General features: G+C 41.6%; 1 protein-coding gene and 1 long non-coding RNA gene across 3 annotated transcripts in view; one reads left to right on the top strand and one right to left on the bottom strand.

Annotated features, from left to right (window-relative positions):
- Window positions 1–1,028: 1,028 nt before the first annotated feature.
- LOC143844514 (uncharacterized) lies at window positions 1,029–18,604 on the bottom strand. Of its 2 annotated transcripts, XR_013234008.1 has the most exons (5): window positions 18,404–18,604; window positions 13,889–16,120; window positions 7,380–8,374; window positions 3,889–3,958; window positions 1,029–2,762 (listed from the first exon to the last, which is right to left on the bottom strand). It is a non-coding gene; the product is annotated as an uncharacterized LOC143844514 (long non-coding RNA). The 2 variants fall into 2 exon arrangements; XR_013234007.1 differs by having other exon boundaries at window positions 3,889–8,374.
- ATP6V1C1 (ATPase H+ transporting V1 subunit C1) overlaps window positions 5,137–18,622 on the top strand; it is a 40,846-nt gene continuing 27,360 nt past the window's right edge. The window contains exon 1 of the mRNA XM_077351751.1: window positions 5,137–5,266. The gene's annotated coding sequence lies outside the window, so the exon portion shown is untranslated. The remainder of the gene's footprint in view (window positions 5,267–18,622) is intronic.

Genomic DNA, 18,622 nt, shown 5'->3' with positions numbered 1-18,622 from the left:
CAGTGGTAGCTGTGTGTCATCCTGGTACAACACAGAGAATGCACTGGTACGCTCTGAACCGTATTAAACATCCCGCAGTGAAACTCTTATGTAATGAAAGCAAGATCAGAACAAAATTCTAAGAGTGGCATTTAGACTGGCTTAATTTTTACAATGGAAAATGCATATTTATATAATGCAAAGGGAGGGGAACGACTGGACACATGATTACAAAACACACATCTTGAGTTGCAAATAACTATGAAATTAAGATTTTCCACAAATTCCAGAACTGAAATTGTCAAAATTGAGAATTCGTAGCTCATTGTGCTACATCTGACACAAGGTGGGGTCCCAGATACAAAACATGAACTCTGTAAAGTAGGTGGAGAACCGGCCCAGGGCTGGCCTGCCCATACCGGAAAACTAGGCAGTCTACTCGGATGGCAGGTTTTAAGGGATGCCAAATCAGATGAATGTGCAGTTTTTCTATTTTAACAGTATATATTTATTTATATTTATAGACCGCCATTCACGGCACAGCTGGCTTGTGGTAGTTTACATAAAACAGCATAAAACCTCCAATACAGTCAATTGACGGCGGCAGTAGCAATCCACAGGCTACTTTCCCATGCGAACCCTCAGCCTTCTGAGCAGCAGTCGCCATTATGCTGATAGTTAACCACAGGTGATGTTTGGCCTGGGAGGCTGCAGTAAAAGTGAGGTGCAAAGGGGAGGGTCCTGATCTTACGACCCCAGCCTCAGCCAAGCACCTGTTGCCCTGACTGGGATAGCCCAGGCTAGTCTGATCTCATCAGATTTTGGAAGCTAAGCAGGGTCAGTCCTGGTGAGAATTTGGATGGGAGAGCACCAAGGAATATCAGGTTCACAATGCAGAGGCAGGCAATGGCTAACTGTCACTGAATGCCTCCTGCCTTGAAAAAAAAACTATGGGGTGAATATGAGTCAGCTGTGACTTGATCTCTCTCTCTCTCTTGGTATGTAACTTCTTATAAATGAAAATGTCAGATATTGTTCTTCTCAAACAATTCCATGTCGAAAAACGTTATTTATTTCACATTGTGGAGCACAGCTGTATGTGAAAATACAGTTAAAATGTGTCACAGTATTTATATCCAATTTATAATGACAGTTTTTTTTCTTTGTAGGTAGCGACTGGGAGTGCATACAATCACAACGACATTATACCCAGCGTGCTGAAATCATAGAATAAATTTAAACACTGTTACTTATATCCCATGCATTAAATGTCTATGCAATTTTATGTGTCAAATAAGAGCAATGCACTTGTGTCAAATAATAAGAAGTGGTAAACAATGTTTTTGTTGATTTTGAAACAATGCAATCATTTCTGAAATTTGTGTGACATTTACATTCTGCCTTTTCTCCTTAAGTTCAAGGCAGGTAATGATGTGGCAACAAGTTTCAGGAATGCAAAAAACAGATTAATTAGGAAGATGAAAATAAACATGCAAGGCAAAAACATATTAAAAACAAGCATTAACAATACAGAGATGAAAAAATGTCACAGATTAAAAACAAACATTGCAGATTCAAACCACAGCCAAATCTGCCTAAGTTGTTTATGTTCTACCCAGTGTCCTCTGAAATAAATTAAGCCAATGAGGTTGCTTTCTGGACTCATTCTGCCCTCACTCCCTCCCAGTTGCCAGTGAACATCAGCTACTGGTAGGCCCATGGAACAAGACCTACTCCTGAGATAGTCTATGACTAAGCGGTTCCCATAAGAACACTCAAGAGAGGGTACCGCAAGGAGGAGGCTATCTTAAGAGTGTCACTGGCGCATGGGAGAATACCTAAAGATGCAGTTCACAATGAGGGCTCTGAGCCAAGGGCTTTAAAGGTGATACCAAGTCTTTGAACTGGGTCTAAAAGAAACATGTAAGCCATACTGCTGATGCAGCATTTGGGATTATATTTTCCACTGACCACAAGGAGAAGTCTTGTTGCTGTGTTTAGCACTAACTAGAGATTCAAAATGGTTTTTAAAGGGAGACCCAAACAGAGTGAATTTCAGTAGTCCAGTCTGGAAGTTACGGTAGCATGGATCAATATACCTAGGTGGTCAGCAGGGCTAAACAAGGGACCAGCTTCTGAGTGAGATATTAAACAGTCCAGTAGTACCTCAGAGACCAATGAAAATTTCAAGGTGTAAACTTTTAAAAGTCAAAATTCCCTTCACCCAACCACAGAGCTTTCGTTACTGCATTATCACTATATACTTTTTTCCCTGTAGAATGTCAACTTGAAATTTGGTCACACGATTCTTTTGGGGAAAATTCCACAGATGGAGGTAAATTGCTGTAAATGAATTTGCTGGTAGAGGCTCATGGGAATTGTAGTCCACGAACATCTGGAGGGCCACAGGTTGACTACCCCTGGATTATAATATCTTTTGCTGACGAGTAATCCACACTTGTTATTTTCCAACACCACAGACATCCAAACACATACTTGGAAGTTCTTTATATCTCTGTCTTGTCATTTTTTGTCCTTCGCTTGGATGTGATATTGATATGCTTCTTTTTACTTGAATATGAAAGAGGGAATTACTGCTCTGAAATTCCATCCATGCATTCCTAGATGCTTATAAAAAGCTGTGATTGAACTGTTCCCACATGGACAACCTCAAGAGAGGACACCGAAACGAGAAACCTATCTGAAGAGCTTTGATTCAAAGCATTGCCATTATATATCCTTGGAGATTCCATATGTTCAAGGTAAAACGTATTCTGAAGTCTCTAAACAAATATAGATATGGAAAATTATTCACTTGCTTATATTTTATGTATTTATTTATTTTAAAGCTTCTATACTGCCCTTCATGTCAGAATCACGAGGGGTAGTGCACAACACATATGTGACATGAAACAGAATTAGTATAAAAATCAAAGTACGCAAATATTCAGTAGCATATAGTTAAAACATTGAACTGCATAAAACAGTTTAAAAGCATCAGTTTGTGTGCTGCATATTGATCAGTGTTAATATCGGCCCCATGGGGGGGGGGGGGAAAGAGGGGGAGGAAAGGGTGAGAGAGGCCCAGATCAGATGTTCCAGCTGTATTTCCACTGGGCTCAACCGTAGGCTTGGCAGAAGAGCTCCATCTTGGAGGCCCTGTTTTATGTGTTTTAGTTAATAATTGTTTTAAGAGCCAGCTTGGGGTAGTGGTTAGGAGTGTGGACTTCTAATCTGGTGAGCCGGGTTTGATTCCATGCTCCCCTGCATGCAACCACCTGTGTGACCATGCACTGATAAAGCTGTTCTGACCAAGCAGTAATATCAGACCTCTCTCAGCCTCACCCACCTCACAGGGTGTCTGTTGTGGGGAGAGGAAAGGGAAGGTGACTATAAGCCGCTTTGAGACTCTTTCAGGTCGAGAAAAGTAGCATATGAGAACCAACTCTTCTTCTCCTTCTTAATTGTTGTATCTAGTTTTGCTGTAAGCCCCCTGAAGAACCAACTTGGATGAGAGTTGCAAGAGAGTCATAATTTAAAATAAGTAATAAGATAATCTCCATACTATGTACTTACTTAGTAGTGTGGAGTTTATTTTCATTACTCCACACCGGTACTGTAAAAACTTTTAAATAAAAGTCTGGAATTTATTCAATATAGTATATTGGTTAGAACTGTTGGACTCGAATCTGGGAGAGTCAGTTTCAAATTCCCACTCTGCCATAGAAGTTTGCTGGGTGGCTTTGGGCCAGTACACACTCTTAACCTGTCCTATCTCACAGGGCTATTGTGTGGATAAGATGGAGGAGAGAACAGTGTAAGCCACCTCATATCCCTGTTGGGGTGAGAGGTGGGGTATAAATGAATCAAATGAATAAAATAAAAAGAGCGGAATTATGGACTATTTACCTTCGTTCTACATATTTCTTTGAACGTAAGAAACCAAAGCGTCATGAAAGTCTTCTCTATTAATATCATTCTGCAATTCAGAATCACATAGATAATGAAACAACCAAGATTGGAATTATTAATTTATTGCCAGCTTTATTCAGCACATGGAAAAGCAGTTATCATCACTGGAAAAGCATGCAGAAATGGTTCCAGAGATTTTCAGCATGATGTTTCCATGATTTATGATGTGTGTGAATAAGACAGGATTACTCTTAAAGCACATTCCCACAGCAATAGGAAAACACTGTACCCTCACAACCCTGGATGCTCTAGCTCTGGGAAATCAGGGCTGGAACAGGGGAACAGTTCTAGCCCCACCTGCAGCACAGCTATTGGGCAAAGGGAAGGACACTCTATCTATCTATCTATCTATCTATCTATCTATCTATCTATCTATCTATCTATCTATCTATCTATCTATCTATCTATCTATCATCTTTATGTAGGGGTGGAGAAGCAGAATAATAAAGGACACCCAGTACTAAGTCTTGGTAGAGTAGGGTGGCTAATTCAGAGTTGGGAAATACCTGGATATTTAGAGGATGGAGCCAGGGGAGAGTGGGACTTGGGAGGGGAGGGATCTCATTGTTATATTATGCCACAAGAGTCCACCCTCCAAAGCAGCCATTTTCTCCAGTGGAACTGAACTCTGTTGACTGGAGATCAGTTATAGTTCCAGGAGATCCCCAGTCCCCACTTGGAGGCTGGTTACCCTAAGTAGAGCCTCCTCTGATATAAAGGTCTCCTTGGGAGAAAAAACCTACTCAAGAGCAAGCACCAAAAGGCAAGTCCAGCTGAGAGAGAGGAAGGAGGAAGTAGTTGGCTGGGACCATCTAGGAGTAAGAGGAAAGAGACAAGCCAAACAAACTCTACAGTCTGGAAAGAACCACGCTTCTCATGGACCAGATATGTAACATTCCTGAATGAGGGTGCAGTGAGTAACTCCTACTCTAGACCTGGGGAGTTCCTCATGGCCTAAGCCTGCAGGAAGGGTGCTCCTGCTGTGGCCTGAGGTAAGAGCTACAAGGACTTAGGGAAGGGACTAAGCTGACCTAGAGACTGGATTTGAAGTAGGTGGAGCTGATGAGGAATGAACCAGCTGGGCTCCATGCTGATGGCTAACCTCTAGCACTGAGTGATGACAATGAATGGATCAACTAAAGTAAAACTTCTGCATTTCTCAGGTGTTGACTTCTTTTCACAGCACTGATAGAAGACTGGACAACCTCAGGATGATGTGCCCTAGTATGTGTACTCACAGTTATTGCTTTGTGCTAACAAGAGGACAATGTATACAACAGTGGACCAAAGAGAACAACAAGAAGACTTGCGGGGGGTAAGCTTTATAGAATTTTTTTTTCTCATAATAGTTTTTTTTCTTTTCCCTAGCCTTCCTATTGAGGGGGAAAGAGAAATTAACAATTAATCTCTGTCTTCCTCAACACCAGTCTTGAAAATAAAATAATCAGAGATACTTTCGAAGTCATGCATTTCTAGAACCAGTGTAGATTTTTGGATTTGAAAGGCCGCCTTCTGATTATAAATGAATTTAGGGAGAGCCAAGGATGATGAAACTTTAGTTCTATTTATTCAGCTGACATGCTAGATTATTTACTACAAAAGGATCATTCTTTTCAAAGCATTAACTTATTTTCCTGCCCTTAGCAAATCTGCTGTTAAACTAAGACAAATTGCAAATTATTTCAAATTGTGTTAGAAATGCTTTTTCTCAGTATAACACCAGACATCCTTATCAAATTAAAGAAAACATGATACCTTAAAAAAGATTATTGTAGAAACAGTAATGCTTTATCTTCAGATAGCAGTAGGATAGTGTTCATCAAAATATTTTACTCCTATATTGTCTCTCAACCTTTATTTGATATGATATACAATCTCAAAGTTTACATAAATTATAGTTTTTCTGAAGTTATATTTAGTGACATTTGAATAATGGACTTCTAATGTCAATATATAGGATTGGAACCACAGTGAGTGACGCGATAATCTTCTGTCAAAGGGAAGGGATGATCTTGGGGCCCTTTCTTATATGGCCAGGTTAATGCTGATCACTAGTTTGGAGTCAGGAAGGAATTTCCCTCCAAGGATGTATTGGCCCAGGTATCCTGAAGGTTTTTTGCCTCCTCAAGGCATAGAACACAGATCACTGAGGAGTTGGGAGGGAGGGAGCTGTGAATTTCCTGCATTGTGCAGAGGGTTTGGACTAGATGACCCTTGGCGTGCCTTCCAGCTCTATGCTTCTATGTTCCTTACTTTGAAAGGAAAAATATGATCTTGGTTTTGGCCACCTCTGCCCATGTCGCCCACTGTGCTCAATAATTCCACATCTCTTTCTTCATAGGTCAGGATGGAAACTCTTGTTTTACTTGTTCTGAATTACTTACTGTGAGGTTGTACAAGTGTAAGGTGATTGCATAATTTGATCTGCAGAAGGCAAAAATTCAGCAAGTCGTTAGCTGCCAGCTGGCAGCTAGACAAACATCTTTTTAAACAGAATAATTTCAGGCAGGACAATTTATTAAGTAACAACATGAAACACCCTCTGGTTGCTGTAAATTTTATTGGAACATTTCATGTTGCTGCACATTATAGCTGGATATGCACTCAACGTTAGCCACTTTTTGGCTACATATTAATTTGGCTTTTCTTCCAGACTCAAAGTGTTTCCACTGGAAGCCACTTTCTCTAGAGTTGACACCATTTGCTCACATTGACCGTTTATGCACTGGGAACTTCACTGCCCCAGCTCCCGCACAAATCGGGGGTAGATGAGGTGCACTGGGCCAAATGCTCCCCTGTGTAGGTGCAGGAAGAGATGGAGCAACCTGCTACAACTAAAACTCTAGCCTGCAGCCCAGCATGAAACCTCCAGTGCATAAACGGTCATTGAGAAGAATCCAAACAATGCTGTTCTCAAACCACTGTATTCCCACATTTCTCCCCTTTGTGCTTCCATAGTTTTTAAATTTGGAATGATTTCCTTCAGCTTCAGATAGAGTTGTAGTGCTGGGTCAACAGTTTAATTATTAGCCATTCATATATGTGCCTTGCCTATTTGGGTCATGATTGTGCCTTCTTCATGAAGCATTTCTTGACATGGGCAGTGATCAGGTTGGCTATGTAGTTTTTCCCACCATCTGCCTTGAATGCAGCCTTCTTCCATTAGTATTTGCCATGTTTTAATTTCAATTCTTGCAGAGAAGTGTGGTGGTGCAGGATTTATTTTTATTAACGCATTAAGGCACAATGGCAGATGAATAAACTTTTGTAATAGCAAGTAAGTGCTGTGATTATTTTGTTAGCTTTGGAATGAAATTGCTGGAAATAATAAAGCTATTAATCATGCACTCATAGGGAGTTAGTAATACATAATCCATACCAAGAGTTTTTTTCATACTATAAGTTGGTCTTTGAAAAAAGTTACATACCGCTGTATTTGTAGCCATGTCTTTGCAGAAAACCTACAGGTAATGAGGGCCACTGCCAACATGTTCATGATACACCAGTATTGTGGCATCCACTTATGTATTTTTAGTATGGATCACAGTGTCAGAACATTCCTAGAAGAATTAGCAGCATATCGATTGTATAGCACTGAAGACCCTCGTGGGGAAATATCTCAAGATAAAAAGATAAACTTGACATATTTAGCCTGATCCTACTTGGAATTTGGTAAATGTTTTCATCATTATTCATTAATTAAAGTTCATTTACTAAAACACTGGTCCTTATAGGAGTTAAAAACTCAATGAACAACAGGAAGCTAAGAGCAGGAATAAATGAACAGCATTTCCAATGGGGGGAAACAAGCAGCAGGGTCCTACAATGAGCAGTATTGGAACCAGTACTATTTAATTTGTTCATAAATGGTTTGGAATTGGGGCTGAGCAGTAGAGTGGCCAGCTTTGCTGATAGGTTCCCTGTAAACCTATCAGTGGCATTCTGGATCAGGTTTAAGGTTCTGGTTTTGAACTTTAAGGCCATCCACGGTCTGGGCTCCACATATCTGGGCCCTCCTGCATGGCCCCTCACTCTGTGGGTGCAAATCAATAATGAAAAGCAATATATAATATTTGTAGTAAAAACATCTGTCTAGAGGGTGTTCATGCCAATCAAAAACTCTATGAACAAAAAAACAATGGATTTGTTATGAATTATTATACTAATGTTCAGTACGCTGGCTAACAGCTATGGGCTAATTAGCAATACAATCCTTAAGATTTAGTGTGTCTGGGTTTTTTAATAATTATTTACATATATTTTCAGATTTGAATTAAGTTATAATAATGAATAATAAATACTGAATCAAGTTTTAAAAGCAAGCAGAAATGAAACAGGTAATTGTGCATAGTCTTAATCAGGAGTAGCCAATTCTGTCCAGGACATTATCAGGAATACAGAAGTTCCTTTCCATTTTGGGGTCCTAGAAAGAGACATCAAAGAGATTAGAGGGATGGCAAAAATACATTGTGTGCATGCCTATAAACCTCCTTTTTTACACCACATTTCCAGGTTATGAAGCACTCTTTTTCCAGAAATTAGCTTCTCATAAATAACATATTGGTTGCAGAAGACAACTTGCAGTTCATATCCAGGGAATTACATTTGTTTTTACTGAATTCCTGTGCAAACCGAATGAAACTTTTGGATGTTACAAGCTAATATTAATAAGTGCACTAGTTGGTGCCTGTTACACATGCACACATGAAGTGGCCTTATATTTAATCAAACCAATGGTCCATCAAAGTCAGTGTCTACTCAGATTATCAGCAGCTCTCCAAGGTATTAGGAAGAGATCTTTCACATCACCTACTGTCTGGTTCTTTTACCTGGAGATACCTGGGGATTAAATTGGGACCTTCTAAGTGCAAAGCAGGTGTCCTTCCTCTGAGCTCCCCTTAGTACATCCCTTAGACTAAAGTTGAGCCTTAAAATATTTATTGAAAGAAAGTAAGCCCTGCTGAAGTCCAGGGACCTTGCTTCCAAGCAAATGTATTATAGAGTGCAGTCCTTTGAAGAGTTACACCCTTCTAATCCTATTGATTTCAATGGATTTAGAAGGGTGTAACATTGTCTAGGATTGCACTGTTAATCTTATTGACTGGAAACTCTTGCATGAACAATGGTCCGGCTCAAACACACAGCATACTGGAAAGACTTCATCTGACTAGCCATTCATTGCAGATCATATTTTAGGAATTAGCTAGGTAGAATAAAATGTCCTTCCAGGCATGTGGTACTTTGAAACTTTAGTCTGCTTATGCCATTTGAAACCCTGTTTGGCCCCACTTGAAAAGGGAGCTAGATCCACAGCTGCTGCATCTGCATTACGGTGCCTTCAGAACCGACTTTGCCACAATTGAAAGTAGGAATTTCAGAAGCTCACTCACTCATTCAGCACAACTTCTAAAAAATTTGAATCACGCTGAATGATTAGTTTCCTATCGAAACTGGGATTATGGCCTGCCAAATTCAGATTGTTCTAATATCTAAAAATAGGGAGGGCTGGTGAAAGAGATCCAAGATACTTTGACTACTGCAATTTAAACTATGTACATAGTTCCCATTGTTGCACTGAGCAGAAATGGTAACAGCGGCAGCAGAACTTACACAACCACATCTCAGTTATGGACAACTGTCAAATAGGACCAGTCTTGTGTTTAATTTCTACAAGAAAAAAGAAGTGCTGGGCTCAAATGGAGAGTCAGAGAGCTGACTATGGGAGACCTGGGTTTGAATCTTGGCTCTGCCATGGAAGTCCCTTGGGTGACCTTGGGCCAGTTATTCTCAGTCTAAACTGACAGCCTGGCTCTATTTGTTAAAGTTAAATCACAGCTAGGTTCCCTCTCAGTAATTGACCAATTCCCTGTTAGGACAGGGAATGTCCCTGGATGTCCCCCAGATATCAACGTCCCCACTAGCATTAGATGGCTGATGTGAGGCACACTCCTTATAAGTTAACCAGTGTTCCTATGGCATTAACAGTGCAATCCTACACAGAGTAACAGCCCTCTAAGGCCATTTAATGGACTGAAGAAGGTGTAAATGCAGGTTTTTCATCTATTTAGCTAAATGCCAGTTATAACATTGTAAGATTTTTAAGTATTAATCTCAGTTCTTTTCATTTCCAGAGAGAACTGAGTTATTACTGATCAGAAGCCATATAGGGAGTTTTCTTCACATTTCAGCCAAACCACCTCAGAGGAAGTGTTGGCTGCCCTCAAGACAGCATTCATGGATCTACAATGTTTTGAATTTTTGTTTCTCCTTGTTCTCTCTGCTGTGAACTTCTGCCTTGCACCTGTTGCATGCCTGGAATTCCTTTCCAGTCTTGTGTGTTTCCTTCTGTTAGCCCTGCCTCCTCTAAACCGGATTCTCCCTCTTATCTTCCCAGCATTGATCTGGCAAGTGCCCTTTACTTCTCCATTTCATTTGCTTCCTGTCCATCTGTGTGTTTCCAGATACTCTCTACTATGTGACATTTGAGATTGTTTATTGGCACATAAAGGGAATCCTTTGCTTGTGTGTGTGTGTGTGTGTGCATATGAAATACAGTTAGGATTGAGACGGGTATGGTCAACATTCTTACCAGGCTTTGGATAGCTAATTTTGCATTCTGGCCAAAATTACTTTTCCAACAGCAAGGTCTTGCAAGTCTAATAGTGACAGACACATTCATCGCACCGTGATAAATTTCACTCACTAAAAAGTTGTGCTATTATGGTCTCTCATATCAATTGTTTTTGTCTATGGCAGGCGTAGTCAAACTGCGGCCTTCCAAATGTCCATGGACTACAATTCCCATGAGAATTGTAGTCCATGAACATCTGGAGGGCTGCAGTTTGACTACCCCTGGTCTATGGGTTACGACAAGCCTATAGATCTTGTTAAGATAAAAGTGATAGAAGTAGAGAGACAACATGATCTCAACAATATTCAGGAGCCACTTTTTAGGAAAGATATTTTAAACAGGAATACCCTGATGCAGTATCTTAAAAAAGCACAGGAGATCCTTTACCCTCCTTCGTGACAATGCCCTACCCTCTACTTAGTTGAGTGGGAAATTTGATGGACTCCCTCTCAAGGATCGGCTCTGTATCTGCAACGAGGGTCAAGTAGAGACCACAGAACACATCTTATTTGAGTGCAAACTGTATAATCATATTCGCACAGGTGCATTAGTAGCAATGCTTATAGAATGCCCTCACGGCCCGAGCAAGCACTGCCCGCAGCTATTGCTATCGGATTCAAATAGGTTTTTTTAACAAAGGTGTGGCTAGCTTTAAGAACTAGGAAAGATTGGGTCACTGATTTATTTATTATATTTATATACCACCATCCCCGAGGGCTCAGGGCGGTTTACAGATAGGTCCACAGAATTTCTTATAATTTTTTGGTTAGTAGCTTTTATGGTACGTCTCTTAATCTTGTTTTTAATTTTATATTTTAACAGTTTTAATAGTTTTACTGCTTTCATGTATCATTTTGTTTTTGTAAAATAGTCAATGGTATTTAATGCTTTTTTAAATGTTGACTTTCAATGGTTTAAAGCAGGGGTAGTCAACCTGTGGTCCTCCAGATGTTCATGGACTACAATTCCCATTTGCCCCTGCCAGCATTTGCTGACAGGGGCTCATGGGAATTGTAGTCCGTGAACATCTGGAGGACCACAGGTTGACTACCCCTGCTTTAAAGGTTATTAAGTTTTACGGCTGACACATTTCTAACCTTTCTTTATGTATTACCTTCTCTTTTTATAAACTGCTATTGTATAGTAGTGCATCTGAAATTTTGGCCTAAATGACTGTAAAATAAAGACAGTAAATGCAGTTAGGATTATTATATATGTTTTTAGATGGAAGGTATCTGCTTCCTTCACCATGGCATGAAATCTGAAAATATAAATGCAACATTCGCAAGCAGCTTATTATGAAGCCGTCATTTATTTTAGACTTCTATGCTGGAACAAAAAACCTTTTGCCATCACCACTGCTCCCAAGGACAAGCAACTGTATAGAGTTCAGTAGTAACCAAGCACAGAAATTGTGGAAGAATTTTAAAATAAATATTGTTTAGCATAAAGCGCTTTTTGTACCTACAACTCTATAACTATGGGCATATGCATATATAACACACAGTAGTGTGAGACCTGCATCTCCCCCCAACTTCACTATTTCCTCTTTCCCTTTCCTGAAAGCCCCACAGCTTTTCTGCTTCCCACCCACCAACATACTTTTATCTGCCCCGTTTTCAGTCTCCCCTCACCCCAGTCTACATGGAAAAATTATGACTTGAGTTGAACAGTGGAGCCTATTGGGCTGGCAGAGCCCAGTTACGCAATGTACTCATGGGAGGTCACTTTCCCCTGCGTTCCTCTACCACATCCCCCTCCCCTCCTCCTGGCAACCTCCATGTTCTCGCCCTCCCCTGCTTCCTTCTCTCCCTCCCACCCACCGACTTTTATCTGCCTACTGGGAGAACTCCTGCCCTCCCGTTAATTGATGGCACCCTGCCAGCAGCTCAGCATCACTTTTCCACAAATACTCTGACGTAATTTCTGGTATTTTCCAGAAGCAAAGTTATGCTACTTGCTTAGCACCATTTCCCTTATTCCTGCATGAGTCTACCCTGCTGCTGGTTGCCAGCCATCCTCATCTTTTATTTTTTACTTTATTTATACCCCTTCCCTTAATAGAGACCTAAAAGCAGCTTACTTCATTCTCTCGTCTTCCATTGCAGGGGTCATCAACCCCCGGTCTGCGGCCCGGTGGCGGGCCGCAAAGGCCACGGTACTGGGCCGCAGCCAGCCACGCCTGCCTTCCCCCACCGGCAGCAAGAAGGAAGGAAAGAGGCAGGCGCAGCCACCGGCATGGTGGTGATGCAAACGTGCATGGGTGCTGTTGCTGCGCATGCGCGTTAGCGCCCCTAGTGGCGAAAACGTGCACGCGCAGTGGCCGCATATGCGCATTAGCGCCACCTGGGGGCGAAAACACGCATGCGCGGCAATTGCGCGTGTGCGTTTTCGCAGCACCCGGGCCGTCGGCTCTTCCCTCACTCCGGAGGCGGTCCCTGACCTGAGAAAGGTCGGGGACCACTACTCCATTGTATCCACACAACTCCTCTATGCGGTCAGTTGGGCTGAGAACGTGTAAAGAGCTAAGGCCACAGGGAGCTTCCACAGCAGTATGGTGATTCAAGCCTATTCTCCCGGATCCTAGTTGGAGACTAATCCAGAGGTAGTCAAACTGCGTCCCTCCAGATGTCTATGGACTACAATTCCCATGAGGCCCTGCCAGCGAATGCATTCGCTGGCAGGGCCTCATGGGAATTGTAGTCCATAGACATCTGGAGGGACGCAGTTTGACTACCCCTCCTATAACCACTATAACACACTGGCTTTCAAGGGCTGCTGTTGAATGGGAGCAAGCAGCTGAGTCTGAATGAGTCATGCAAGTTACATGGTAGTTGCTGCCAGGCCTCGCCCTGATCCCAAACTGCCCTGGAAAGTAACCTGCACTCTTTCTCTGCCTTTTACTGATACTGTTTCTAATATTGGGAGTGCATTTTGAAGACTTTGGATTTTTCAGCAAATCTGGGGCCTTTCACAGGTTTGTAGAGATTTGTGTTGTCTGTTCTTTTCTCCAATATCTGGATTTAAGTATCCAGATAGGGACCGCATTGAGAATGCTTATGGTTTTATATCTGTATCTTTTTTTTCCTGTTCCCTGTAAACCGCCCTGAGCCTTTGGGGAGGGCAGTATATAAATATAATAAATAAATAAATATGTGTGTGCATGTTTAAGCAGGTGTACCGCACAGAATACATAATATTATGAAAGTAACATGCCTAGGTTTCAAGTCTTCATGATAGCATTCCCAAACTGCTACTAAAGCCACGGGAGCAGAGTGAAGGAAAAAAGGCGGCAATTCTACTTACAGGAAGAGACTGCTGTGAAACTTTAACATGAGTATAGCTTGTTAAAAGGCAGTATCCACAATCACCAGTCCTTGGCAAGCACTCCTGAAGTCATTAGGTCGGTGTAATGTCCCATAAATTCCTGCAGGATGCACGTGATACATTTAGGATTGTTTATTAACCTTTGAAACTCTGTTGTTATGTATGTCACGTTTATTTTATGAGGTCTCCTTTGTGGCCCATTAAGGCTCAGGAAGTGACGCCCTCTCCTTCCTTTTGCGTACAACTTTGGTCTTTTCCCCATTTCCTCAAAAACTGCTATCATCTGCAACAGGATATTGGATGAAGCAATCCTAAGGTCTCCTCAGAAAGCAAGACCCATGGTACACCCCCAAATGTTGCTTGGGATGTTTCCATAGGGTTGCCAACTGGCCTGGCGAAAAATATCCTGTCCCTTTAATAGAAGCTTAATGTATGGAAAGAGGCAAGCGGAGTTTATCTTGGCCTGGAGGGGAGGTAAATTGTTAATTTAATTTATTCATATCCTGCTTTTTCTCCCCAATGGGGACTCAAAGCCGCTTACATCATTCTTCTCCTACCTACCCTGTGAGGTAGGTTAGGTTATACATGTTGATGACACTCATCACATAAAAAGAAGATTTAGAACCAGAGGATTAAAGGGTTGGGAGGGACAGCTCAGTTTCAATTTATTGGGAGAGTGTATAGCATGCCCTGGAGACTCAAGCAGTCCACCAGGCATTCAGGGCTTCTCCTTCTTAAGCAGAGGTTAGATAGCCATCTGACAGAAATGCTGATGCTGTGAATTTAGGCAGATTGTGAGTGGAAGAGCAGGAAAGGCTGTGGCCCTGGCTCTGTGCCCCTTTCTTGTATACTCAGGGAAATGCCAATGGAGTTGAGGTCACTTTCAGTGGGCAGGTGTTTCCTGCATTGTGCAGGGGGTTGGACTAGATGATCTATGATTCTATATGCTTATTGGGAAGTTGTCATTTCTGCAAGTCTACCAACATTTGTCAACTTCATCACGCAACTTATATGACCACAAATGTGCTGGTCTGAATTCCTCATCACATGGGAATCACTGGACTAGGGCATAGTACCGAGATGCATAGAGTGCAGTAACATCCAAATCCTGGGCAATCCTTATTTGAACGTTCACTGATACAGCAATCTCTTAATAATGGTTGAGCTTCTTTGGAGTAGCAAAAGAACAAGCCTAAACAGTTAAGTCCCATTTTATTCAGGAAAATGTTCATGCACATTTATCTGAAGTGCCACATAACATTGCTGTATCCAGCGATACATTTTAATGCAGGTTACTAGCTGATCTGAGTTGATAAGCATAGCAACACAATCTATATAGAGTCATACCAGGCTAAATGATATACTGGTAGTGAAAGTAAGTTGGAATCCAACTTACTAAAAGGTATATATTTCGACTGTGTCACTGCAATGATTTAAGGTTACCAACAACTTGGAGCAAAAAATATCCCACTCCTTTAGCAGGTGTGTAACGTGTGTGGATGGACAGAGGAAAATATGCAAAGGCCTCTGATATAGACACAGGACTTTTTCCCTCCAAATTGTTGGCAACCATAATTATTAAACATAGTGCACCGTAGAAATGCAGTAGCTTTAGAGAGAAGTCCTGAAAGATCTGTACTTCTGCTGCTGCTATCTTAAGTGGAAATTTTCTTTGCTTCTTTAATATAGCATCTCATGTTTTCTTGTGTGAAAAACAGACCAGTATATCTCATGGTAACTTATTCCTTTGTGCAAATCTTGAATTTATATATCTGATCAATATCTGGAAAGTCTCCTTGTGTCTTTATATAATTTTGAAGTAATTCTCGGAAATTCTTTTCTAGATTTTGTTGATCAAAATTTTCTGGTATGCCTTGAAAACGAAGATTATTCAATCTACTTTGAGTTTCCAACGTTTCAATTCTTTGCTCAGCTTTCTCATTCAGAAAATCATTTTCTTTTTGCTTCTTTTCAATGCTCAAGCTTTCTTGTGTTTGGTCTTGTAATTTTGCTTTAATATCTGATAATCCAGTTGTTTGTTCTTTAAGTCCTTCTTGAATATTTTTTGGAAATATTTCTTCCACTAATTCTCGAATTTCCTTATGGAGACATCCGAGTTTTCCCATAATTTCTTCATGATTCTTCTGCAGTTCATTCTTGAGTTCATGAAAGAATCTCAAAATATCTGTAAACCGCAACCTGGCAGAGGCGCTTTGGCAGTGGAATAAAAAAAACAAAAAAAGTGGAGATTACAAAAAAGATTTGCATGAATTTTCAAAATAAATAACAGAAGAAATACCTTCAGCCACAATCTGGGAAGCAAGGAAAGCCTTTATAAGAGGAAGACCTTTAGTCATCTTTAAAGAAAATAGAAAGTATTACAGTAATCCATCCTAAAGACTACAAATCAACATGATCAGGTCAGATAAGAAATCAGTAAGGTTAGAAAGGAACAGGTGTCACTTCATTTAGGTTTGCACTATAAATAACATTTATAGTTATTTAAACAGGATACACTGATGCTCTTAGCAACTGCTGCACCAACCTGTCTTTTTAGTAGCCAAGAGAGATTCAAGAACATCCCCAGTCATAAACTGGGGAGAGTCACAGGGTGCTTGTCATGTGAGAGGAAGGGAATACAATTGTAAGCTGCTTTGAAACTCCTGGTAGAGAAAAGCGACATATAAGAACCAACTCTTCTAAAACGGTGGGCCTTTAGACTGACTTCAATTCAACAATCTCTGGGCTCCTTTTCATCCTGTGCAGAATAAAGAAGCTGCATGTCCATTTTGCAGCTTCTAGCAAGGATTATGATGGCTGGCTGTGTTGTGCAGCTTTATTCACCCTATCGTAAATAAAAAGCCAGGGCTGACAATTGTGAATGCAGTACCCACTTTCTTGGTAATAAGTGCTACTGAGCACAACAGATCTTGCTTCAGAGTAAATATGGGTAGGTGACACTGGCGTGTGGGACACTTTCAGAGATGGTGTTTTGCAGCTGTTCAGTACTCTGCTTAAATCACAGCTCATATGGAACCCCCCATTGGCCCTGCTTCTCCATAGGAATTGTGTTGCCATCAGATGTAATCTGTACATCTTGCTGTGTACTTGCAACATTGGTTTGGGGTACACACTGTTGCTAGTACAGTTGACTTTCATTTTACGGTCGTATATTGCCTGTTTTTGTGCTCTTTGATCCTGGTGTTTATAACAGTCAATTACTACAATTATAGATGGATGTGAGACTTTTGTACTGGCAAGCCCTTTTGTTATGACTATAGATAAGCTTCTTTCCATTTGTGAGGAGTATTGCCCCTATTTGACCCCTGTCCACAATTCAACTTTCAAAGCACCTTGGACCCATTAAAATTACTCTTCATCAACAACAGATGGTTAGATAACAACTATAGGTTTTGGAGAAGGTGGAGTCAAAGATGTGTCCACCTCTTTCCTACCCACACCCCATGGTCTTTAGCACTGGGCTCTGCAAGTTGTGACTGACTTAAGGTCACCCAGCAAGCTTCTATTGCATGAATGGTGATTTCAGCCTAAATTTCTCAGGTATTAGTCCAACACACTAAACCACTATATCACACTCAGGGATGGATTAAGGCCAACAGATGCCCTAAGTACAGTCTAACAATGGTGCCCCTTGGCTCTAAGATTTATTTTATTTACATGAAAAGCCAATAAAATAAATAAAGTAAAACATGATAAATAAGGATGATTGCAAAACAAAATGTGGCAAAAGTTGAGTTTTGCAGTGAAAGCATTAAGGGATGTTGGAAAATTCAACACCTGGTGCACAAAGAACAGAAGACCCTGAGGGGGGCAGCAAGAAGACAATAAGATCGGATAGTGAAGTCAGAGCATCTTCTCTCCTGATGAGCGTCATTCCTTGTGTTTCCAGATTGCTACTCTCTGGGCAATTCCCCCCTTCTTTTCTGAAGTGCTGCACCCAGTCCTACTCTCTCTGTCTCTCTTCTTTCCTAACAAGTATATTAACTCTTAAATAAACCTTTAGCTCCTCTTGAATCACGTTGCGCACCGAGGCTGTATTAATTACTCTGCCAACAGGGAGAACTCTGTAGCGTGCCCCGCCTTTTTTTTTTTGATGCAGCTTATTTTGCTAGGCGGTTATTCCAGAAAAAGAGTAGAATGAATGAATGGAATAAATGAATACTTGGTTTCTATAACCCTCTTTCCACTACCCGAAGGAATCTCAAAGCAGTTTACACACAGTTTTCCCGTGAGGTAGGCGAGGCTGCTGCTGCTCGGTGAGAACAGCTCTAACAGGACTGTGACTAGCCTAAGGACACCCAGCCGGCTGCATGTGGAGGAGGAGCGGGGAACCCAACGCGGGTCGGCGTATTAGAGGCCGCCGCTCTTGCCCACTGCCCCACGCGGGCTCTCCTCATGCAACCCACCCGCACCAATCAAGCGTAAAGGCCTCAAACTGCAGCCCAACCGGCCGTACAGACGAGCGCGACTCACCCTCTGGAAAACTGTCCGCGCCGGCCGATTTTCTCCACCTCCCGCCCCATCCTCGCGCTGTGCAGCCGAGCTCCGGCCAGCAAAATGGAGAGACTCCTCTCCGCCTCCAGCGGCCGGCGCTGCGAACTGCCACCGCCACAAACGTCGCCCTTCCCGGCCTCCACCAATCACCGCGCTCCTCTTTTCCCTCCGCCCAGAAGAACGCCCGATGCATCCGGG

Source organism: Paroedura picta, chromosome 9 (genome assembly GCF_049243985.1).
Source record: "Paroedura picta isolate Pp20150507F chromosome 9, Ppicta_v3.0, whole genome shotgun sequence".
Taxonomy (NCBI): Eukaryota; Metazoa; Chordata; class Lepidosauria; order Squamata; family Gekkonidae; genus Paroedura; species Paroedura picta.
This window is presented reverse-complemented; position numbering and strand designations above follow the sequence as displayed.